Genomic DNA, 26,567 nt, shown 5'->3' with positions numbered 1-26,567 from the left:
GTGCTGGGGTCCCAGGAGCAATTTTGTCGACTCTCCCACAGGTATAAGAACAGTATGGGGTTGTTTTCTGCCAGGGTAACTAGTTACTTCAGAATCTGGACGAAGAGGCATTGTGCTATGTGGATTATATTTATCTGATGGATGATGACCTGGAGAAACACTTGACCAGGGTAAGCACCATTATTTTGGGATTTGCCTCTGAGGGCTACAAGTTTAACTTTAAAAAATCAAAGAAAAACCCACCTCAACGTCCTATTCTTGGGATATGAGCTTTCAAGTGATTGAACAAGTCTTGCAGCTAACTTTTTAGAAAAGTGTGCGCTGCGCCTACCACCAAATTCATTGAAATATTTACAATCCATACTGGGATTCCTGAATTTTGGCAGAAAATTCATCTTGGATTATGCAGAAAGGGTTAAACCTTTTCTACGACCTCATAAGATTTTTATTTATTTTTTTAAAACCTTTATTTAAGCAATCAGAGCAATACACGCGCGGGCCTACAACCACAGGGGCCGGCCGCAAAAGCAGGAGATCAAAACATAGCAGTTTAGGTGTGCACGATACAAGGAAGAGGCACTACATAATCAGAAGACGTGATCACAACACAAGAAAGCGCTAGGATAAAAGAGGTTAAATTTTTATAATTTTTATAATAGTGAGAGGGGGCAGCGGCTATATCAACAAAGGCGTCACACAACTCAGTCAGACCAAAGAGACGGGAGAGGTATGCCCCTCCGTACAAGCAGAAAGCAATCAGAAGTGATGGGGCCAAATACACCCAATGCCCGCCGAAGGCAGGCCAGGAGTAGGGGTCAAACAATAACATGCAAGTTAACGAGACGTCGTGTAATGAGCCCACCCACATTAGACCATAAAGAAAAGCATGTGCGGACGCCGGATAGATAAAGGACGGAAAAAGAAAGAAGAGACACAGCCGACCCCCTAGAGACAAAGGAGAAAAAAGGGACCATAGAACAAAACAAATTAAAATAACAAACCCCCCCCATCACCCACCACCCTACATCACCGTAATGGCTATGGCCTACCCCACTAACAGCGTGCCTGTCGCCCCAGAGTCACCCGAAAAAAGGAATAAAGAAAGGAAGGAAACGAAAAAGAAAAAGAATAAGAATGAGGAGAGGAGCTAACACCCGGACCCCTCCATCCCCGCAACCAAAAGCGTAAAGACCGAGGCCAGAGAAAACACAAAGAGCCATTGCACAGGATGAAAACAGCAGCCATCTTACAAAATGGGTCCCAAAGTCGCCATCCACTAGGAAGAAGTCCTGCCAGGATCCAAGCGAGGTCACCCCTGGCCACTCCTGTGAATAGTAGAACTGCTAAACGGCCTTGTAGTCAAGAGACAGTCCGACAGAAAAAGTCCACACCAGCCAGGCAAGTCAGGTGGCACCTTCGCACAACATTGTCCCGGCCACCAAGAAGCAGCCAACGATACATGGCGGCCATCTGAGTGCAACCATACGCCGAACATCAAGGAGGCCAGGTCCAAAAGCAGGTCTGCCAAGCCTGGAGAGGAAGGCACAGGATATGGGAAGCAGTGCAGCACAGGCGCCTGGTCCATTTGCACCCTCGAAATCGCAGAATCATCCGGGGACCCCGGCACAACAACCGGAGGAGATGCGATGGTAGCAACTCGGAGGGAAGCCACCATACCACAAAATGGCGGACCGACAACGGCAGCAATCCGCACCTCCAAGCCTCGGGAGTTCAGAAGCAGAGCAGTTCGCAGGTGGACCAGTGCAGCCAGTACATGACTACGTGTAAACACCGACTCATGCAGCCGAGGGCCGGAAGTTTCAAATGCAGCAACGTCTCCGTCTCCAGGAGGGATGCAATTCAGGTGGTCGTCCGCCATCTTAACAACATCGTTCTCTGCCACTATCCCCTCCATCTCCGAGTCACGTCCGACCACCCGAGACAGCGGGTCCCACAGTCGATTAGCGGCGGTCGGCACCCGGCACGGAAAGGAGAGTCACCAGAAGGCCGGACGTGCTCCCCGCAGCTCTCCGGGAGCCAAGCGCCGGCTCCCAGACGGGACCATCAACATGAGGGGGCGTCACACCCAAGGGGAACCGGGCAACACGGCCCCTCTCCGGCTCACCAGCGCCTGGGTATACGGGACGACCCACTATTGGGAGCGGGTCCGTTCCATCTCTCCCGGCTCGCGGCTCCCAGGCTCACATCGACCGGCTTCTCTTCCGAAACAGGGCTGCCAACACTCCGAACACCGGCGGGCGGGCACTGCACTCGAGGCCCCGGCGCCGGGGCCGGGAAGGCCAGCAAGCAGACCGGGGCAGATCTCAGGAGTCCCGGCACGACGGAGCCCAAAAATCAGACGGTAAGTGAGCGTTTTTCTCCCACAACAGAAATCACGAAGCCTCGGTCAGGATTATTGACAGGATAGGCAAGCGGGGAGGAAGGACCTCAGAGCGATGCGTTCATGCGACTGTTCCGATCGCCATCTTGGCTCCTCCCCGACCTCATAAGATTAGATTTTTTAGTAAGGCAATGTAACGCACAGATATCCATTGTTCCCTATAAGCTGAGTAGATAGTGTCCAAACACTTACAGACAAGTGTAAATGTCCGCAATCTATTGATCGTATACCTACTTAACATCCAATGAAGGTGAAACTGTACCAATAGCATACAAATCACACTAGTACACACAGGCTGAGATGCGTTTTACATCCACAGAAAAAATTCTGACAGCCGTACAGACTGCTGTAGTGAGCGAAAGAGCACTGGCTCAGGGGATACAAATTATTGTCGTGACTCCGGTACTAGCCTTTGAGGCTGCGAAAGGCAAGCATTCCAAATGCTAAAGCCTTACATCCAAGATGGATACTATGGGCTAATTCTCTCACTGCATCAGATGTAGAATACAGATATGGCCCAAGTCTAAAAACACAAGCATTCCTGCAATACCATCAAAAATATCCTCTACCAATTGAAGTTATGCCCCTGGATCAATATGAATTCATGATTTACACTGATAGTTCTGCTCAACCAACCATAGGAAGTAAACAAAAATTAGGGGTGGGTGGAATTTGCGTAATCGCGTTACGCAAATCTCCAAGAAACGGTAAAAAATCTCCGCGAACACGCAGAATTACTTGTTCACGATGCTTTTTTACTGTTGGCAACGCGAACGCAGAATTTGGGGCAATGTTGCGTTCTCCGGAAACGTGAAATTACCCAAATTCCACAAATTCCGTGAACGGAACAGAATTTACCGCCCAGGCCTAACAACAATACAGCGCTGCATGCGTGTTTGTTAAAGGTCGGATGATGGATGGCAAGTTCCATCCAAGCTGTACAGATACTCAGTCTGCTCAGCTTGCAGAACTAAAAGCTCTTTTACTGGCACTGATTAATACGGATCGACAATTCCCCACACTGAGGGGCTGATTAGGATAGCGGTTTTTCCGCATCCTCTGGGCCGGCGGAAGCCACCGCCGGCCCGGAGGATACGGAAAAACCGCAGCGGACCCACCAAAGACCCACCGCCACATTAGGATGGCTGGTGGGTCCTGGTTTCCGTCCGCAGCTTTTCCGCTTACAACCGCAGCGGAAAAGCACTAATATGGTGACGGTGTCTCTCAGACACCAGTCATTGCCAACTAGAGACCTCCATTTCTAACACTACTATATATCATTCTTTTCATGTTTGTATTGCCTTCCCCTCCCTTTTGCTCCACCCCAGGTGTTGGTCTGCGCAGGGGTGTATTGAAGCAAGCCCATAGATGAAGCATGACACATTTTTGTGAGTGAGGGCAGTATTTTTTCACAGAGCTTGTGCCACCTGTCTAAACCTCACCTACTACTCCTCTTTGTGTGTTACAGTTGTAATTGGGGAGGCTGGAGTAGTATGTATTTGCCTTTCCCCTTCCATGTGTGATAAGCCCTACTTTTGTCGCCATATAATGTGCTGGAGTATCCTCAGATGGTGCTTCTTAGTCCACTTGAGTAACAACCCCCTGATCACCCCTGAAAAGATCCTGCAAAACTCAAAATCAATGCATGATTGAATTGCAGTTTGTTCAAATATTACAACCGAACAATATTTTCCCAACCACAACTTCCTGATGACTTCCAAACAATTCTAGCTTGGGGTTGTTTCAACCAACCTATCCCAGCAAGGCACATTTTGACATCACCTTCACTCCTCGCAGTGGCGCACCCTCCTTTACAATTTGTCTGTACACATTTGCTCACACGATAGTCTTCAAATTCTGTAACTGTTTACCATCCAAAAGGATCAATAGAATTCAGTCATCCAAAAGCATTCACACATGGCAACCCTCGATATGCTCTGGTTACCTGAGTCAGCATAGTTCACCTCTGTAAGCAAGATCCACTATTCCATTCCCCTATTTCCCATTCACAGAAAGTTCTCCACCTTGGGTGGAACTGTCAATGATGACTCAAGACGGCTCCTCCATTCTTTGGTCAGACAACCACAATAAATCTCTGTGTCTTTCACACCATTTAATATATGCCGGCATCTTAGGCCTCTTCGGGACCAGAAACTCAAATCTTAGTCCTTGGACCACTTCCGGCCCAAAGCCACATTCACTCGACTCTCACACCAACTCCGCCAGGCATCTCACAATCAATTAATTCCCATAATATAACATAAGGCATACACCCTATTGATACTCACTCGCCACAGATCTTGCTGTACCACCCAAACTCTGTCAGTCACTGCCAAATTCCGTTGCTCTCCATTCTCAGTCATTGCCCTCTATTTAGGGGTTCTGGTGTTCTAAGTTTCCTTTTTTCTAGATTAGTTCTGGATTCTCCTTTTGCTTCATGTGCAAACCATCCTACTCTGCTACCAATCTAAAGAGCCAGGCCCATAAGTTCTCAACCTGTTCTAGAATTACAATTCAATGGTTCTTTTTAGTAGGATGTAAGCGTAGAGGGGAGAAAATGCCAATGCCAATAACTTCAACAGAATTTTCTCTGGACACATAGTAGCCACAGGCAACTACGTACATTTGTCGGTTTATTACAAAGCCAACAAATCTGGACATAGAGACACCTCAAAATGAGAGTGTAAAAATACATGGGAATAAGCATAAATCCAAATCCTTGATTAAAGTGGGGTTGATGCAACATGCACAACACAAATAACTCAACAAATAGGATGCAGAGGATCAAAAAGCATGAGTCCAAATTTCCCTGCATTGAGGTTTGATGAATATAAAGCATCAATCTATCCCTACACTAGCGCTAAAATAACATCCCTACTTAGGCATCTTCAGAGAAAGCAATTTAAAGGTGTCAGCATGTGTACTCTTCCTAAGAAGTCTCTCCACCATTGGTGGGTTGGATAGCATAAAACAATCGAGACAGAGCTTGTTCTGAGATGCTCTCTCTCAGAAGGCAAAGAAGAAGTTGGGCGCCTTTCCCTACTTGCAACATTCAATTTTACAGGTAACTTCCCAAGAATCCTTGTGGGTCCTGCTATCCACTCCGACCACAATCTCATAGGGACTTGTCCATGGGGCAGCGATGTTCCTGAACTGCAACATGTTGACCTTGATTCCCAAGCCGTCTCTGCTGTAAAAATACAACAATTTCCGTTATCAGCTTTTATTTGCGATATATCCCCTCCTCTCATTGCCTGACCAATAAAACAAAGACTTTTTTTAGTTAACAAGGGCACTTCTTGCACCTGCAATACAAACATGAGAAAGTACGAAATCCATAGCACACATGAAATGCAGACTGTTAATTCTAAAGCAAGAGATGCATTTTAGGCCTACAAATTTAGTTAACATAAGAAAAATGGCAGCTGAGCTTCACGAAAATTCATAAGAAATAAAGACACCTTCAGGTAATATTCCTATCTACATGGAAAATGACACACTAATAAACACATTCAATAATGAATGATTGTCAGTTGCTCAACATGAGTTCTTCATGTTAGTGTTTTCAGCTAGTTACATTTACCTTTTACATTGACTCTTCACAATTCTATTCAATACATAACGTTTCACATTATTACATTTCAAGATCCTTACACTTCATGTTAACACAACAAAGGATTATGTGTGGGTGCGCTCTTCATGTGTGAATGCACCCCTACAAATAAAATGAAATTTCCGCGCTACATCAACACCCTAGAAATTTCATAGGCTGAAAACTAAATGTATCTTTTGTTCAGGATAATGCATGTTAGTGGTAGGTATGCATGCTCTCTCACCACACTCAGACTTGCAGATCCATAAGACTAGAAGGCTGCAGTGGGTATTTTCCACACAATGCAGATGCAATACTTGAGGCGCTGTTAGGGCATGACATCCACCAGAAGGTGAGCTACAGCCTTTTGGAGTTAAACTTATTGTTTTTTCTGTATTTGCTGATGTCATAATACAGCAGAGATATTATGGGAGTTTTTACAACCCACACTTTGACCAGGAATTAAAGAAAGTAAACATGAGACAGAGGGTGTTAAAGTAGAAGAAGCAAATGCTTATATTGTAACTAATGAGTAGAACCAATTAAGTATAAAGCCCTTTCGTTTATTTAACTGGGGGGAGACAGGCCCATAGAAGTGGCTTAGTGCACACATTTGAGGCCATGATAGCTCGATATATTGGTTAAAAGTTTACACCATGATGTATTCATCATCCTAACATGAATGTTCCACTCAAGTTACTACACTTAATAAATGGCATGCTGTTCCTTACGTACACCCTAGTATAAAAGATACTGTGATTTGCAATAGCTGACATCTATAGACTAGGGGGTTCACATGTCCTTCTAGTAGTTTAAAATCATTTATATTAATTTTAAACTGGCACATTCAAAATGCTTCAAGTCACCACAAAGCGCTGCCAGGGTTGTTGTGTCAAAGGCAGATCTGCAGACTGAGATATCTTGAAACAAATGCCTTCCAGACCCTGCCTCAGAACTTCAAGGATTTAGATCACCACTGACTGAATGTACTTCATGGGGCGAAAATCCACTTGGGCCATGCCAGTGATCTCTTTTCACTCTATGACTGCCTTCATTTGCTTGACTCCAATACCTTCATATATTTTGTAGAATACAAAACTTTTGCCTGAAATTGTATGTACATGTGGGCTTTTTAAACCACCAGAACTTTCAGTGACTTTATATGTGGAAAATTAATCTCCCCATACATTGTCCCAAATGTGAGAAGACACACGGGGTCTGAATATGATGTCAGGCAGATCGCCACTGATAGAGCGCAGTGATATTCTGGAAATTGTAGGGGTACATTATCGGCCACATGCATCATTGTTGGTATTTGCGATTCCTAAATTGCGAAAATTAAGGAATCGCAATTTAGAAATCGCAAATACCTATGCATTAAAACTTCGCATTTTTATTTGCGATTCCTTATTTTTCCTTATTTGCGATTCCCAATTTTGCGAATCGCAAATAAGGAATCCCTTAACATTGATTCCTATGGGCCTAAAGGCCCATAGGAATCAATTGGAAGGCATTGTCATTTTGCGATTCGCAATTAAGGAATCGCAAAATGAGAATGCAATTTCAAGGGTGCAGGGGGGGTCCAAAGGACCCCCCCTGCACCCCTGAAATGTACCTGAAAGTGCTTTTTTCACACACACATGCCCAAAGGGCATGTGTGTGTTTAAAATGAAACTTTCAAAAATGCACTTTAGTGCATTTTTGAAAGTTTTCTAAAATTACCATGAAGGTTAACTTCATGGTAATTTACCACTTCTAATTTGCGAATTCGCAAATTTTTTTCAATCATACATTGCATTTAAGAAATCGCAAAAATGCGATTTCTTAAATGCAATCGCAATTTGAGAAATCGCAAAACAAATTGCGATTTCTTAAATTGCGAAAATAGCAAAAAGCTTCATGCATCCCAAAAACGGGATTTGCATTCACAAACGGCCGAATTTTGCGATTCGCGCCGTTTGCGAATGCAAAAACCCTTGATGCATGTGGGCCCTTATTCCTGAATAGTCCGTACCCGCATATATTCTTAGGTGTGTTAATTTCTAGCTAGTAAATTGTGTTGTAATAATCGATGGTAAATGAAGTTTTAGAATCTGAGTCGTGCCATTCAAGAAAAGTAAAATGGCATTTAGATGGAATTATGTGATTTTCCATGTTAATTGCAAATGCTTAACAAAGTAGTTCATATGTAATGTACTGTATTAGATTTTAACGTGCACCATATGAAAGTCTGCACACGCAGAGATGATTGATTGTGTCTTAAAATGTGAAGAAATGTAGTGCTTGCAAATGCAATTTATAAATGCGTGTTTAATTTGATGTCAAAGACCTAGATGGAGTATTTACTCTTTCATGCTATGAAAGGCCTATTCGTATTTCTTATGTTAGCTGGTTTGTGTAGGTCTGAAATGTATTTTCCCCTGGTAAAGCTCTCATTTGAGGCAGTCAGCGAAATTCATGTGCGTGCAAGGTTGCTCTGTTCTCACGTTTCTGTTGCAGGTGCAAGGAAGCCGTCCTTGTTAGTTAGACTAACAACTTTTCTTTTAGGAGTTAGGCATGGAGGAGACCTGTTACAAAGTATTCAGGAATGCTGATAAATGGGAGCCTATATTCTTTCTTGCTGAAGAAGCTTGAGACCCAAGGACACACCAACCATTGCTGGACCGAGTACAAGTTTTGGTGGAAGATTACCTACGAAAGTTGCCTGGCCAGAGGAGGCGTTTTCTGGGAGTGTTCTATCAATTGTGCATTTTGTATTAGGGACTGTGCCCTGAGGGTTGAGAGGGCAGAAGCATTTAGAAGGGCAGTAGGCAGGGATTGATCATAGCAGAAGGAGGCCTTAGAACAAAATTTGTAGTTTTGGCTACTGACCTTTACAACGGGAGTGTGCTTCTAAGGAAATCTTCACGAGCTGACACCTTTTTCTTGATCTTGCCTGGAAAATGCTAAGTAGGGATGTCATTTTAGGTATAGTGTAGGGATAGATTAACGGATTTCTTTTACAGCCACTAATGAAGACTAATATAGATGTTTGGGCAGTTATTGCCTGTTTAGTATTTTTGGAGTTGCTCATTCTTTTTATGCTGCACCGGATCAGATTTGTTCGTAGGATGGGCTTAGTATTAGTGCCTATGTACTTTTACAACTTCGTCATGAGATGCTTCTATGTTCAGTTGTTCTTGGCTTTGTAATAAAACCCCTGAATTTGGAATTCAGAGTATGTGATCCTTCCCGAGTTTTAATTATATGGTCCATGCTAAATTGTCATGAAAGCAATGTTTCTCCCCTTTACACTCCTCAGCAGATAATAAAGATCCAGTCGACCGAGGATCTTTGGTAAATTTTATAGTGGAATCCGGCGTAATCAGTTGGTAGCGAGAGGATGGTTATCTTGGTAGTAAGGGGGGACGTAAAGAAGGGTAGTCAGCGACTCCCCATAGAGCCCAAGTGATGGTTATCCAGTGGATCGTGAGCGGAGGATGATGGCGTTTGATGGAACCCGACGGAGAGTGACGGTGCGGCCAAAACAGCAGTTTGGGGGAGAGTCAGTATGAACAGGGATGTGTGTCTGTTAGATTGCGTTGTTCTTTTGATTGTGTCATGTTTTGCGGAGTTGTAATGAGAGTCGAGTGATTGTGGTTTCGGGCCGAACGCGTGCGGTCCATGTAATTTGATTTCTTTATCCCGGGATAAAGGATTGTGGTGTAGAAGACACCTGGAATTAAAATTGTCTGAACAGTGATTGTGGGAATCATGAGACGTTGTTGACTGACCTACTGGTGATAGGGGAAACGAGTGTGTGAGTGCTTGAGTGGCCAACGCAGGTCGTGGGTTACTGCATGTGAAATATTGAGTGATTGGATCCTACCGATTAAGTACATGACTGTCTCGTGGACTTAATCGTTGAGTGACACAGAAGAAGGATCGAGTGGTCTGCCTGATCTGAAGAAGAAGGGGACATTCATTGGAGTATGCATGTAGACTAATGAGCCCTGAAGAAGTCCTTCAATAGGATGAAACGCGTTGGCTACTGGGAAGAATTAAAAAGAAAATAAAGATTCAAGGAATAAAGACTTGTGTGAACTATTTTACTTGGTGAACAAACTCTTTGGCCGTTATGTGCGGACCAAAATATTTTCTGTAATCGTCTGCTGTGGAAGGCTTTCGCAACATAGGAAACGAAAAGGGTCCGGTTTCCTTTGGTCAACGCACCACATGGTTTACAAATCTTCTCACTATATAAATAAGTGCGGTGTTGTATCCTAGACCCTTTTGTTTGTAAATCATTGGACTGATCAAAGGTGTTGAGTCAGTTAAGATCCAGGTTAAGCAAAATGTTGAGTTCCCGAGAACGCCCCAGTATAATCTGTCACCCGAGACAATTGCAGGGATTAAACTAGTAATCAATTCCATGATTCAGTAGGGAATTCTGGGAGATAATGGGCAGTCCATGCAACTCACCCATTATAGGATTACAGAAACCAAGCGGGAAATTGAGAATCGTGCAAGACCTGTGAAAGGTCAACACGATTGTGGTTTCATCTTATTAGAACAAACATTGTAGTTTTGGCTACTGACTTTTACAATGTGAGTGTACTTCTTATAAAGTCTTCATGAGCTGACACCTTTTTCTTGATTTTGCCAGGAAAATACTAAGTAGGGATGTCACTTTAGGTATAGTGTAGGGATAGATAAACAGATTTCTTTTACAGCCACTAATGAAGACTAATATAGATGTTGGGGCAGTTATTGCCTGTTTAGTATTTTTGGAGCTCATTCTTTTTATGCTGCACCGGATCAGACTTGTTCATAGGATGGGCTTTGTATTAGTGCCTATGTACTTTTACAACCTCATCATGAGATGTTTGTATGTTCAGTTATTCTTGGCTTCGTAATAAAACCCCTAAATTGGAATTCTGAGTCTGTGATTCTTCCGAGTTTTAATTATTTGGTCCATGCTAAGTTGTCATGAAAGCATTGTTTCTCCTCTTTACACTTCTCAGCAGGTAATAAAGGGCCAGTCGACCGAGGATTCTTGGTAAATTTTATAGTGGAATCCAGCGTAATCACCACCGATAGGCCATCGGTGGCAGTCCATCCGACATCTGAGACTGAGGTCCGACTGCCGCATAATGATGCAGTCGGTCAGAGATCAGCGGGCGGAGGAACCGACCAACGTCTCCAACAGGCTCAAGGAGCCCATAAAGCATCCCTACAATGGGGCAGTGCCTGTGGAGGCATCACTGTAGGGATTACGATGTGCTGTTTCCCTCTGCCTTTACATTGCGTTCCGACCACCATGTAAAGGCAGACGTAATGGGACTTTGGAGGCCCCAGCAGGGCCCCCGTCCCCCATGGACCTCTGCTATGAGGCCATGGGTCACATGTGGTGCCCCCGAACATCCAGGCACCACATGGTGCCTGGCACACGATACCTAAATGTTTACAAACATGCCTTTTTCACTTGTGGCTTGTACTGCGGACCTTTTTTGGGTCGCAGCACAAGCCACAATTGAAAATTGCATATTTCCGACTGCCTTCAAGGTGGTCGGATCGTAATAAGGTGGGCAGTGACCCCGACAACATTTCGAGCGGTCTCCATCCCAATATGATGGCGGTTGGGTGCTCGTCTAACCGCCATCGTAATGAGGGCCTAAATTATAACTCGAGGACTAATGCTTTTCAGAGTCAAAAGATAAACCAGAGGCCCAGCTGTTTCTCAGAGATCATCAGGAGGTAGACGAAAGGGTAGAATAATTTTGAGCCACACTATAAGAGGCTCAAATACTAATATGTACAACTTGACAACTACTATGGAATCAGTAAAACTTTGACAACACTTCGTAGAACTTTTAATCATGACAATAAAGCATACATGGCGAAAGAGAGAGAGGGAAGCTAGAAAGAGTGACTCTAATGGCTAAAGAGCTTGTGATTCAGAAATGAATTTGTTGACTGATAATCCTCAGCAGTACAATTATAGATAGAAGGATCCGATGGGCAGACAGGCAAAAACAGCAAAAAAGAGAGAGGTGGATAGATAGATAAATGTAGATAGACAGACCGACAGATAGATAGATAGATAGATAGATAGATAGATAGATAGATAGATAGATAGATAGACAGACAGACAGACAGACAGACAGACAGACAGACAGACAGACAGACAGACAGATAGATAGATAGATAGATAGATAGATAGATAGATAGATAGATAGATAGATAGATAGATAGATAGATAGATAGATAGATAGATAGATAGATAGATAGATAGATAGATCACAGGAATTCATGTACTGATTAATGTGTTTCTAATTAGGATTGATAGCAGTGAAACTGATAAACGATGATCTCATAAATCATACCGAACTTTCCTAAATTGCAATTCAACACATTTTTATTGCTGCCAACGCATTTGTAGCAGGCTCTTTTTTGAAATGGAAAGATCCTGCTTTTCCCACTTACAGTTTCACCGTTTCACCCTGGAGCAAAAGCTGAAGTGAATGAGTACATCATTTTAAAAGGCTTTTCTCTGTCCAGGGTGTTGCAAACAACAATGAAGAAGTGCTCTAATGCTCTGCTTTTAATAGTTTGAAATGTAATTATCGCAATTCGGGCTAATACATCACTTGTGACAACTGTAATGTAAGTACAATTTGCTGTCTTCGTGATCCCTTTTCCCCAACTGTGAATGAGCAAGTGTTTTCCAAATTAAATTGATTTGGCTCATAGTCTGTGCTCCCATCTCTTCGGCTGAAGCAGCTCGCTTGAGATTCAATGAAAGGCCAGTGCAGCGGAGCTCTTGTTTCATGATGGGACTCTAAATATTTTGATTCAAATGTTTCAGAAAACATTGGCTGGAAATGTTAATTGTTCGTTGTTTGTTTCTTTGGTCCTTTGCCCGCGCTATTCAACCACTCAATCTCGTTAAGCCAAGGTCTGAACTATGATCCGCTGCGGTGGTTCAACGCCGAATGATTGTTTTTCTCCCCCTGCACTCTCCAAAGTGGTATCTTTAACTAATATTTCTCCCAATTAGTGCATTATTGTCATACATGATGCCTTGAAAAGACAGAAGCAAACACTGCTCACTGTTTCAAAACAGGCCCTTTGTAAATCATCCTTTTTCTTGGAGAAATAGCGGGCTAAATGAATACACTAGACAGTGCAAGAAAAAACAAGCATTGGCATAGCCAATAAGTCTCGCTTTTGGGACCTTTTAAGTATTTACTTATGCAGCTCAATATCCTTGGTCCAACAACATCAACAGTTGCATGGCTAAACACCTATAAGGTCCCAAAGGCGAGACCTATTGGCTATGCCAATGTTTGTTTAACTTATGATGGGCACATGTTTTTAATGGGATACACCTCCTTACTATTCTGATGATGTAATGTTGCTGTCTCAGATCAAAATTGGTTTAGAGAATCAAGATTTTTTTTATTTTATTTAACGGCAATCAGCTTGTTTGTTAGTTGTCTGTGTACCTTTCTGAACACGCCATGAACGTGTGCATTAGCCCATGGTAAGATGGCTAATGGTAATATGCCCGATCGGAAGAATTCAGCGATACAATAAATGCTGCTTTGGGGCTCTTATCTCTGCACCAGTCTGACTGGTCTTTTTCTTCCAGTGGCTATAGCCTTGCTGGTCTTGTTCTTGGTTATTCGTGTCGTTTCCTTTTTGCTTCAACGTCTGCACAGGAACAGAGTTTCTGCTATCTCTTTTGTTTTCAAATTCAAGGAACTTAAAACATTCCGCACAGGTTTCCACCAATACAGTTTATTTGTTAGGTGTGATTACCTCCCGCAACGAGTGTAGGTATGTCAGCATGCTCGTTCTTACATCGTCGAATTCCGTAAAAAGCTGGACCAAGATAATTGTATCTGCAATTGGTAGAGAACCTAATTACAAATAAAGAGCTATCGGGTGCTTCGGTCCCAATGAGAGCAACATTCTTAAACATCTGTACTCTATTGTAAGGAAATCCGAGGCATCTACATACCAAACAGAAGCTTAGGAAGCTCAGATTAACGCCGTCTTTTTTTTTTTTGCATCTAATGACTGCAGCTTGCCTCCCAGTATCCGCAACCTTTTCTCTGTATTCTTTGTACACCAGCTTATCAAAGCGTGTGCTCAGATAATCAGATTTTCTCACGCGATCTAATGATTCATGGTTAACGTAAAATGAGCTTAAGTCTGCCTTGGGTTTCATTGTCATGGTTTGTTTTTGCTATGTTAAAAATTAGCTGCTGTTCTTTAAAGTATTTTACAACGACCTTTAAGTTTGCTCATTGGGCGCTCAGTCAGTGCAAGCAGAACTGCATTATGTGCTAACAGTAGTACATGTATTCTACTGCAAAGATTTGGATTATCTATGTTCTCTAGATGTAAGCCAGCATGTTTCAAAAATAACGGACGAATTCGGGAAGATACTACACACCCCTTGGTGCTAGTGCACAACCACTACCGGAAGCTTGGGGATTGCCAAACTAATACCGGTATCTCCTGCTGCAAAAAGAGGGCTCCTCCACAGACTTAACAAACATTGGCCGGGCGGCCGTAAAAGTAATGCAGCGCGACCGTGAATTTAAATAATAAAAAAAAACCTGAGTGGTGACGTGAGTGGTGCGTGGATGCGCGTAGGACGTGAAAAAGTGCTGTGCACGTCGCGCATGCCTGTGCGCGTTCTAGTAAGCTGGTGGCCGGCCTGGGTAGCACTTTTCAAAGCAGCTACTAAATTTCTCGCAAGAGCAGCACATGAGGGCTGACTCTAGGGTGACCTAAAAAACAGGCACTCAACTCCGATCATGATAAGCCATGGTGCTCATCATCCTGGGCTTAGCTGGTTGGTTTTAGGCACCTGCAGTGTCTAATATGATTTAATTTCTCCTGATATATTCCTAAATTAGTGCTTTATTTTCTGGCAGTGCATTGCAAATACAGAAAGAGGCAAGCCTTGGTGGCCTCCGACCCCAGTTCCAGAAACCGGTCCTAGGATGCTTGTTTCCAGTCCAGGGAGGACCTGTCTTGGCAGTTCGGGCTGGACTGTTCCCATGAGGCACAGGGTCAAGACTGATTTGTAAAACAAGGTCAATAAACTAGAATAAGTAGAATTTATTATTTTTACGTTGAATATTAATGTAAATAATTTTAGATATTTAGTCTACTGGTAGAACAAAATAAGAAAATTCTACAGCTCTATTAACGTGAATAAATGGTTAATCAGTTTAAATATATTAAATTAAATAACCAATGGGTTTTAAGATGCGTTCAAAGATTCCCACCCAAAGAAGCATGTTTAAATGTATTTATTATGTATATGAAAAAATAGAAAAAGTTATATATAGAATTAATTTTAAATACTTTCAGTTTTTGAAAAAAAATTAGTTCCTTTTAAACTAAAAAATGTTCTTGAAATGTTTTATCATAATAATATTTATTTTTCAATTATGTCTACATTTTACCATTAAAATATTATATAAATGTATATGTTTATACCACAAAATAGATACATGTATTTACCATAAATAATGTTGGTATTATTTTGAGTCCCTACCTCCTTTATTTTCTATAGAGTGTGTTGCAGTATCAGTGGCGGGCCATGCGAGGTACTAGACTTAGCACTACTTAGGGCCATGTTTCAGTTAGTGTAGACGGGTAAGTGTATACTTTTGAGTGAGTTTACATTTGTAAGTGGTGAATAGCCAAACATAGTACAGTTACCCAAAAGTGTAAGAGCAAACTTATAGGGGGGGCGTGGCTTAGGTGCCGCGCAAGATGGACGGCTAGGCAAAGAGCTCCTCAGCACCGAAGTTTCTACGCATGGTTTTCCTGATGTGAAAGGGACCGTTTCTGTTGCAAGACACCGGATTCCGGAACCGGAGCATGCCGTGAGCACAGTGTGCGTCTTTACGGCTTCTGAATGCCATTTCCAGTGACTTTGCCGCGATTTTGAACTTCGAGCTGCCCGGGACCGCCATTTTGAGACTCGCCTCGGCGCTAGCGGTTTCCTCACTGGACTCCTGTCCTTCCACTTCTTGGCGACATTTCCTTTGCACCACCACCTATCCTTCGCCCTCGGACTTTGGAGGGGAGCTTTTGGGACTATTCGACGTCCATTTGTGCCCTTCTTTCACCTCAGGTCATTCTCCTGACGGACTATTATGCAGCCGCCATTTTATGGTTACCGCAGCTGATATGCGAGCCGCGGTTTCTGCTCTTCATAACTTATTGCCTGCTGCAATGTCCCTATGCTGGCTTAAACTTTCGGCCCTACTCTGATATCTACTGTTGATACACAGGATTGCCACTTGCTACTCTATATGGTGTGTGTTTCTCAGGCATGAACACGTTCTTTCTGCGACATAGCTAGTGCTGTCACTCCAGGATATGACATTTCCTCTTCTTCAAGGGCCATATTTTCAACTTTCACCTATAACACGTGTATACTTGTATTTGGGCTCTAACATACATTTGTCGGCGTGTTAGAACTGTTGTATCCATCGAACTTGCTCTATTCCGGGTATTCATGTGTAAAATGGACATTTTTGGTGAAACAATTCCCAATAGGGTATTTCTGGAATGTTAATTTCATTCAACTACCACTACGGAATACAGTAATCACGCAACCGTGATGTCGCCCTTCCATGTACCAGTCGCAATCCTGTGAATTGTGGTGTGTTATCGCAGAACATTCTAGATAGTTCACTCAACATCACCAGACCACTCCCTTTGCCAGTGGCTCGAACTCCCTATTCTTCACGGTGCACAATTCTCCACATGTTCCTTTATCACCATTACTATTATTGATCTGCTTTCTTCTATGGTGAATTTGCGCAAGCCCAAATTTGTGTTCACATCCTCTACTGACATCCCTGTGAGTTCCTCTAATTTGGGTGCCTCCTCAGGATCTGTCGAGATGGCGACCTCCTCTTCTCAGCGCTCCTCTTCTGGTCACACGCCATCACATAAAACTTCACCTTCTGCGTCAACTCCCAAAAGGCTGAAGCAGAACTCTCCTACACCAGATGCTCCTCCCTCGTCTTCCATGGATTTAATTCTAGAAGAAATCCGTGCGTTGCGCCCATTCATTGAAGACACGAGCAGAGATATGCAACTTTTGAAAGACAAGTGGGAGGTCATGGATACTCACATCTCCTCCATAGAGCAGCAGATTCCTGAGGTTCATTCCAACTCACAACGCATTGAATCCTTAGAAAAGACTGTTCTCTCTTTACAGCGCCACACGGAGGATTTGGAAAATCGAAATCGACGGAACAACCTACGTATTTATGGTTTGCCGGAAACTATTGAGGGGGACGACCCAGTTAATTTCTTTTCCTCTTACCTTCCAAAACTATTGGACATGCCACCTTCCACATCCTTCAGCATTCAAAGGGCGCATAGACTTGGATCGCAATCGTCAACCTCCACAAAACCTCGTGGTGTTATCATCCTTTTTTTGAGATTCACGGATTTGTTGTCCATCCTCTCTGCAGCTAGAGCCAAACGACAACTATCCTGGCAGGGTCAACGTGTTTATATCTCCCAAGATGTTTCTAATGCCACCGCTTCCAGACGTAAGGAATTCCTGACTCTTCGTCCCTCTCTGCGCTCTCTTGGTGCCCGATATGGCTTGTTCCATCCATGTACCTTCAGAGTCACTCATCAAAACAAATCTTACTCTTTTCAAGAACCTGGTGAACTCCGTAATTTCCTTCTTCTCCACAACAACGATGGAGTGGATTCTTCGCCTTCACATAGTGGCTGATAAATACTGTTATGTCTCCTGAGTAGCTGTTGTTGTTTCCTCCGGGAATGGTCTTCCGATGTTTTTTCCTTTATTTTCCTTCCGATATACATTGTTGTATTGTTCTGTCTTATACCTCTCCCTGTTCTTTTTTATTGCTTCCCGTTGTTTATTCGACTTTTTCTCCTTCTTCTCGTGTTTCCATTTTGTTATTTAAACAGGTCTCAATTGCCCTTTCGGTATTTCCTCCTTGCAATATTTATGTCCTGTTTTATAGTAATTAGCAGATATGTCATGTACTCCTAATTAACTGTTTTCTCTCTCTCCCCATGCAGACGTGTCTTGGTTCACCCCTTCACCATGTGTCATCCTTTGTAATTCTGTGAGATTTCGGTGCGATGGTGCTTCTGTTCCTAGTCTACCCGTCTTGTTACGCATCACCACTTCCCCATCTCCCTTTGTGTCTCTTCCCCTTCAGGTATATTTCTTGCAGTCATCCTTATGGAATTGTACTGTCTTCTATGCACTTTCTCTTTTCTTCCTTCTATTCCTTTTGCAGAACCTTTTTCCTTTCCTTTATTCTCTCTCCTTCCCTTTTTCCTATTCCTTCTCCTTTCTACTTTTCTTCTCCTCTTTTCCATTATTCTTCTTTCTACTCTTTTAATGGTTGGCTTCTTTTCTAATTTTTTAATGTTTGGCTTATTGCTTGTACAGTATGTTTTTGCACTTTTCAATTTTGAACAGTTTAATATGTTTTGACCTTCAAAGTTGTTTCATGGAATGTGAAAGGATTTAATCACCCGAATAAGCGGCAGAGAGTACTTTCCCACCTCTCCTCTTACAATCCTGATATTGCTCTAATTCAGGAAACCCATCTCTCAGATATTGAATCTTTGAAACTAAAAAGATTATGGGTTGGCACTGTCTTGTTTTCTCCGGCCGCTCATAAAAAGAATGGTGTTGCCATTTTGATACACAAACGCCTCAAATGTAAGGTAATTCTAGAAGAAAAAGATGATGAAGGCCGTTGGATTCTTGCTAAGTTGCTTAATAATGCCATTCCAATTACCTTGTTCAATGTTTATGGTCCTACATGTTGTGATTCCTGTTTTTGACCCTTAATTACTACAAAATGTATTCAACATAAAGATGATTCCTTCCTATTAGGTGGTGATTGTAATCAGATCGTGGATCCCTTTTTAGTTTGTAAATCCTCTGTTCGTTTCATCCCTCACAAACCTCACAAACAGTTTCTTGATACTCTTACACAGACTCATCTTGTGGATTCCTGGAGGCTTACCCACCCGGATACTGTAGATTTTTCTTTTTTCTCTCCTCCCCATGCCTCTTTTTCTCGACTGGACTATATATTTCTCTCTCCCTCTTTATCTCAATCCCTTATATCTTCTTCTATTGAACCTATTGTCATCTCTGATCACGCCCCTGTTATCACTGATTTTGATCTTCTTCCTCCTATTCCTAAACCCTCTCGCTGGCGCTTTAACTCTTCTCTGCTCACAGATCCTCTTTTCTCTTCCTCTTTTCGCACTTTTACCTCTGAATTCTTCCAACTTAATTCTGATCCTGATACTCCTCCTCATGTTCTTTGGGATTCTTTCAAGGCTACAGCTCGTGGATTTATTATCGACTTTGTTTCAAAGAAAAAGAAAAAGTTTCTTCAAAAACGTAAGGTTGCTCTTGCACATATTAAGTCATTAGAACACCGATTTTATACCTCCTCTCCGAATCAAATGTCTCCTGAGCTTCTTCAAGCGAAAATTGCATTTAACAAACTTACTACAGATTCTGCCTCTTCTTTCCTTCTTCGAGGGAGTGCACGATACTATGGAGGCCGCAATACATCGGGCAAATTGCTTGCTAACTATCTAAAATCACGTAAAGAGCGGACTCTTATAGACTCTATCTATTCCCCCTCTAATGTCCTCTTACACACAGATAAATACATTTTGGAGCAGTTTCAATCCTTTTATGAATCTTTGTATTCCCCTGAGTACCTCGGACCTCCTCCAAACATATTTTGAGAATTTACCTAAACCAGACACCTCCCGTCTTAATTTCTCGAACGCTGACTCAGACCTTACTCTTTCTGAGTTATCCACTGCCCTATCCTCTCTCACTAAGGGTAAGACTCCAGGACCTGACGGATTTCCGGTTGAATTTTATTTACATTTTTCCGATCTTCTCTTACCTAAGCTTCTCTCTCTTTTTCACTCTTTCTGTTCCGCTGGTCTCGCTCAAGGCTCCTTTCAAGATGCTACCATATGTCTTATCCCTAAAGAGGGACGGGATCCCAAATTCTGTAAGAATTATCGGCCAATATCTTTAGTTAACGTGGATTATAAAATTTTTGCAAAGTTGTTGGCTCTTCGTCTTGATCCACTTATGCCGCATCTCATTGGGAAGGAACAATGTGGTTTTGTTAAGGGTCGTCTTACTTCAGATAACTCCAGACTCCTCCTCAATGTCCTAAATAAAGCTCCCTCTCTTTCTATTCCCCTTGCAACTATTTCGGTTGATGCTGAAAAAGCTTTTGATCGGGTAGATTGGTCCTTTTTTATTGCTTCCCTGAAATGGCATGGCTTTGGTCCGAAATTTATTTCCTATGTCTCTTTAATTTACTCTATGCCCAAGGCATCCGTTCTCGTCAATGGTCAACTTACCTCCCCCTTTACACTTAAACGTGGAGAAGCGTCAGGGCTGGCCTCTCCCCCCCCTTCTTTTTATTTTAGCACTTGAACCCTTCCTATCCTCTATTCGTAACAATTCCTCCATTTCTGGTTTTCCGTATGGTGCTCATCAGCTTAAACTATCGGCCTATGCAGATGACATACTTTTATTTATTTCAGATCCAGTTACCTCTGTTCCTTCCTTACTTGATGAATTTGAGAAATTTTCCCTGGTTTCCGGTTATTAAATAAATTCGGACAAGACAGAGATTCTTCCCTTAACTAAATTTTGCCTTCCACACCTCTTTGCCTCCACTGGCTTTGCTTGGAACAGTAAGAAAATAAAATATCTTGGCGTTCTCTTCTCTAATTCTCTTTCATCCTCTATCCAACTTAACATGTCTGCAGCCATCTGTAGAATTGACTCTTTGCTTTCCTCTTGGAACCCCTTATACCTTTCCTGGTGGGGTCGTCTTGACTCGATCAAGATGATGATTGCCCCGATCTTGATTTATTTACTCTCCATGCATCCAATCCATATCCCAGCTCTCTACTTCCGTCGTATTGATTCTGTTTTGTCTAAGTTTCTTTGGAAGCAGAAGAAAGCTCGTATTTCTCTCTCAGCCCTTCGTCAATCCAAATCTAGTGGCGGGGTTAATTTTCCAGACTTTCGACTTTATCATAAGTCTTTCTCTCTTCGTCAAGCTTCCCGCTGGCTGTCACACGACATAGATCCTTTCTCTCCCCTTTGGCTTTCTGTTGAACGTGACTTATTGTTTCCTTACTCTTTTCAAGATGCAATTCGCTTCACTGCTAAAGCTTCTTGTCTTACTCCCCCATTATTCAAACATACTGTTTCTCTTTTGCGGCCCTTGGTTTCCGCAACCTCGGTCTCTCGTGAATTCTTTTTATCATTACCCATTTGGTATAATTCACTCATCCTCATACGTAATAGACCTATTGCTTGGTCTTCATGGAGATCGAAAGGTATCATCTGGGTTCACCATCTTTTTGATGGGTCCACTCCTTGTTCCTTTCCTCAATTTCAATCCCAATTTCATTGCCCTTCCTCGTTTGCCAATAAATATTACATCCTTATTGAAACTGTTCTTGATCGATACTACTCTCTAACCTCGAATGTAATACCTACTCCACCTTCCTCTTTACTTCCCATTCTTTATACTATTCCTAAGGCTTCGCTTATTTATCGATACTTCTCAGCTCCTGACCCTGCTCGTCCCAAATCAAAATTGGAACTCTCTTGGGAAAAAGACTTCGATTGCTCTTGGCCGATCTCTCTCTGGGACAAACTCTGGGCTAAATCCTTGAAGACTTCCCATACTGCATCGCTCACTCAATCCTTATTTTTCTTCTACCACAGATTACACCTTTCTCCTCTCTCTCTTTTTCGTTTTCTTTCCTCTTCTACTGCTAACTGCTGGACCTGTAATGCTCCCAACGCTGATCTCTTTCATCTTTTCTTTCTCTGTCCTTCAGTCCGACTTTTCTGGACGCAGGTCTGGTCTCGCATTTCCAGTATTTTTAATCTTTCTATTTCTTTTTCTACTTCTTTGGTGTTTTTGGGTAGCCTTTCCGAGTCTTTTGACCTTCCCCCACACTCACTTGGTCTTCTTGACCTTATGCTAGCTCTTGCACTCCAACATATTGCCTCCAATTGGAAGTCTTTGACCAAACTCTCCATAACTTGTTGGTGGAACCTCCTGTGCCACTCTCATAGATTAGATGTTGCATTTGTGTCCAGCTGCAAACCTTCTCGCAATGTTGAATTCTATTGGTTACCTCTTACCCTATATTTAGATCAGCTCGCAAAAAGGTCATACAATCCGCTCTCCTGTGACAATTTCAAGCCTCCTTGAACAGTTGTACTCCTGCTTGTAGTTTTCATGTATTTTAGCTTTCACTAATGTGGTTCCTTTTCTTCACTTATGTATTTGATAAGGTTCTTATTCCACATATTTTTCTAGGTATTTGTGCATTTACTGTACTTTATTGCCACCAATTAACTTGTTTATCTCTATTTTATTCTTAACTGTATTAGCATTGTTTCTCATCCCCTTCCCTCCCCCTCCTCCTCCCCCCTAAAAAATCTTTACAAAATACTTTGATTTTCTCGTTGTGCCACCAGTTGACTATGTTCTATTTCTCCCATGAATGCCCCTTTGCTTTTTATTTCGCTGATGTCACCTTATTGTATTGACAATTTTATCTCAATAAAGCTTTCAAACGTAAAAAAAGAGCAAACTTATAACTCATGTGTGTCGTTTTTGTGAAAAGCCCCATCCATGTTTCTGTCTACCCTCTTTGAATGATTGACGGACTCCTGAAATACTTTAATCTGTCTTATTTGGTTCTGGGAGGTATGAACACATTTCCTGCCTCTCCATATCGCCTGATTTCTCCTAATTAGTGTAAATATTCGATGTAAGGTTAGTTGTAAAACCATCTGCTTTTGTGACATGCCCAACCTGTAACTAAGCCTTTCACCTTATCTTCCAGGTCACTCTTTTGATACACATTCGGGCACCTCGTTTGTTTTATTCCCTCACTTTGGTGGTGCATTTTACATCCCTATGAAGCTCTCTCGGTCTTGGCCTGAGGTGTACCGATAACCTTCATGTCTTTTATAAGGATATCAAAAGATTGATATTTGCTCATTCGGGTTAACACATAAAACTCTGAATTTTGACAAAAGGAGCTCTACTCCTTCTAGAGCCTTGACGCTAAAATAGCTTGCAAGGAAACGTCATTCAGTTTGAATATGGCTCTTTTGTCTCATGGTGACTTTTTGACCCCCACTGGGCAAGCTCGTGCCATTTAACACATGCACATTCACACAAGACATGGCAGTTGAGACCAGAACATTGCATTGTATTCTCAGTTGCCACTGTGTCATACATTTCAAAAATAGCAGTGGTATATTAATCACAATATTAGAGACTCCGAGAAATAAGGGAGTTAATGTCTGTTTGTCTCGTAAGCATGTGGAGCATGACTGGGGCTTTTTGGGTTTGGAGAATTTTAAGTAAATTCGGAGAAGTGTTGAGAAAGGAGGTGGGGATCTTGTGAGGAATAGTCAGGTTTGGGTGTAGGGATTCTTCAAACACTGACTAGTGCACAGGATAAAACTGCCACCTCACTGTCACCCTCTCATAACATATCTGGGCATGGCAAGAAACATCTGGAAGCAAGAAGATTTGGTCTCAATATTGGGATAGAAAAGTGAGGAACGCCCAGTGTTACCCAGGCACTGTTATCCAAGGGGGGAGTGATTGCCCTACTGGTGCTGCCATGGGGCACAAAAGGAAGAAGGGCTCCCTGCTCTGTAAAAGGACCATTTGACCATTCTGGATGGGACTCATGGAAAGCCCTGATCGAAGAGAGACCCATGCCTGGAAACCACCCCTTAGTACCTGTGGATAGGCAGGTAGACCCCAGAGGTGACATTTTCAGCATCAAGACACTTTTCTAACTCTTTGTTGTAGCAGGAAGCATGGGCAGATGTTCTCCACCTTGGAGCTATGAATGAAGTCTCCTAAAAGAGCACCAGAAAGATTGCAAGCATATAAGTATACCTTTGTGAAATATCTCTAACTATATCCCTGAGCTCCCAGGCGCAGTGAGCTCTAACAGATTGTTGGTAACTATTCCTTGTTTTTGTTTCTGGTGAGAGAGTGGCCTGCTGTGGCTATGTTTCAATAATGCAACTAGACTAAATGTGATCTTTAGCTTTCCATTATTCCGAAGAGCATCTTTGACCACATTGCCTTAAAATGTTTAAATCCATATAGCCGGTTCCCATTGCCTGATTTTAATTATTTTAGCATATTTTTGCTGATTAGGTCTTGTTACGTTTTCTAAATTTGTTTGGGTGTTCTTTTCATGACTTTAATATTGTTGGTACTGTTGAATATAACACACCTTTGCCAGCTGCTTGTGCCACAGCAGCCAGGGGTTGATTAAAGTTTCTCTTAGAACTATAGGCCTGGTTACAATATTGGTGGGACTGCCAGGCTATCTGTGGCAGTCCCACCGACATAGAGCCCATTGATCTGTTCCATTACGATGGAGGCGTCCAGACCGCAAAGGTTGGGGGGAAAGACCGCTGCCTTCAACAGGACCAAGATCCCATCAGGTCAGTGTTAAGAATTGTATCCCTTTCACAGAGGCTATGCCTAAGCAGGCACTGCTGTAGGGATTACGATGTCCCCTTCCGACAGCCTTTTCATGGCAGTCCGAATGTAAACAGGCACATGCAATGACCCCACGCACATTAATGCACCTTGTGCCAGGCACCACATGTTGACTTGCACACGATGCGTAGATGTGTACAAAGTGCTCTTTTACACCGCAGCTTGTGCTGCGGCCCTTTTCCTGGCAGCACACAAATAACTGGAATCCCCAAAAATATAATCATAGACTGTGAACAACATGTGAATCGAACTGTTCTAAAATATACCCCCAATTCTAGGTTATAGCTATCACTTTATTCAATGTCATTGGCAACAGGCCCAAAAATGTATACTAAAGGCCTGATCACGCGTTCGGTGGTCCAGGAACCACTGTACCCATGGTTGTGATCTGACCACCTTGACCTCGATGGTCCGACTGCCATATTATGAGATTGTTGGATTGCTTGTACAAAGACCACTGGCAAATCGCAGACACCACCAGCCATCCGCAGACCACTGCAGACTGCGTTCGGCGAAAAGCAGCTGCCATAGGGCAGTACAAAGAAGTTCACCACTGTCCATATTACGAGTTGGCTTTCTGACCAGCCGACCACAGCGGTGGGACCGCCATTTTCAAGTTGGCAGAATCAAATGATTTGGGGTGCACACTCACCCCTTTCCTGTTATTCCTGTCAGGGTTCAATGTGTATGCCTTTCTCCAGGTACCCCCTCCACAGCAGCATCGTCATCCCAAAGAACACTACCCTTATTGTGGCGTTATACAGGTAAGTCAGTTTTGCACCATATACCCATTGACTGGCCTGCCCACATTTGAGACAGGCTCTGGCAATGGGTAGGTGGCATTTTTTCACATAAATCATGCATATGTGTACATTTGACACATATGGAGTCAAAATATACTCACAGGCATCAATAAATATGGAAAACCACTGGTCACTGTCTGGAGGACTACGGCTAGTCCCAGGGTCAACTCATAATACAGTGGTCTGAATACTGCCGGTGCTGTAGTCTTTTGGAGGACGCAGCATTCGGGCAGTCAGACCACTAATCTTGTAATCACACCCTAAGTGCAGAATACTCCACTAACAGCAAATTTGTTTTTGAAATCCAAAAAAATTATAGCACTAGCCTATGTCCCTGTCAACCCCTATAACTTGCAGGTAGAAATACCTTTCTGTCTACAAAATTAAGACAAACTTAGTCCCCTAATGGACAATTTCGAAGATATATGGGTTGGCAGACAGACTGCTTCGGTCAGGACACCGAGGCCAAGTTAAGTACCAGATGCCCTGGTGGAATGTCTATGACAGCACCTTGGCACAGGAAGTCAAAAAAAGCAATGCAGTGGGAGGATGGCACCAAGCAATACAAAACGAAACAATCTACAAGAACTAAGATTAGAGTAATCTATTACTCAAATTGGCCATAAACTAAGCAAACAGATAAAAATAATGTATGACATGCTACAATTTAAAGTTAAACCCTTCATAAAACAAAAAGGACTGCATTTCTTAGAAATGATAGCCCAAAGCATATTATAAATTACATATAAACCTATCTAAAACCTAAAAAACTACAACTAAACCATTATCCGCCAAATCAAAACCTTATATTTTATATGAAAATAAATATTTTATTATATCAGTTAAACAAATATATAAAATCACCAAGTTATTGAACACTGATAAAATATATATAAGAAACATTTAAGAAATTATAGCAATAATGCACCAACCAACGTAAAAGAAATTCAATACATACAATCAAATATAATAATACAATTTCACATAATTAAAACATGCATATACAGCATAAACAATATAATATCACATTGCTCACCGACAAAAAATAAGTAAAAAATAATGCTTACAATATTGTAGCTTCAGATCTTTTTCCATCCCCACAAAATAAAAAATAGGAATCC

This window comes from Lissotriton helveticus, chromosome 4_1 (genome assembly GCF_964261635.1).
Source record: "Lissotriton helveticus chromosome 4_1, aLisHel1.1, whole genome shotgun sequence".
In the NCBI taxonomy this organism is placed as follows: domain Eukaryota; kingdom Metazoa; phylum Chordata; class Amphibia; order Caudata; family Salamandridae; genus Lissotriton; species Lissotriton helveticus.
The sequence above is the reverse complement of the archived record's forward strand: the minus strand, read 5'-3'. Positions refer to the sequence as shown.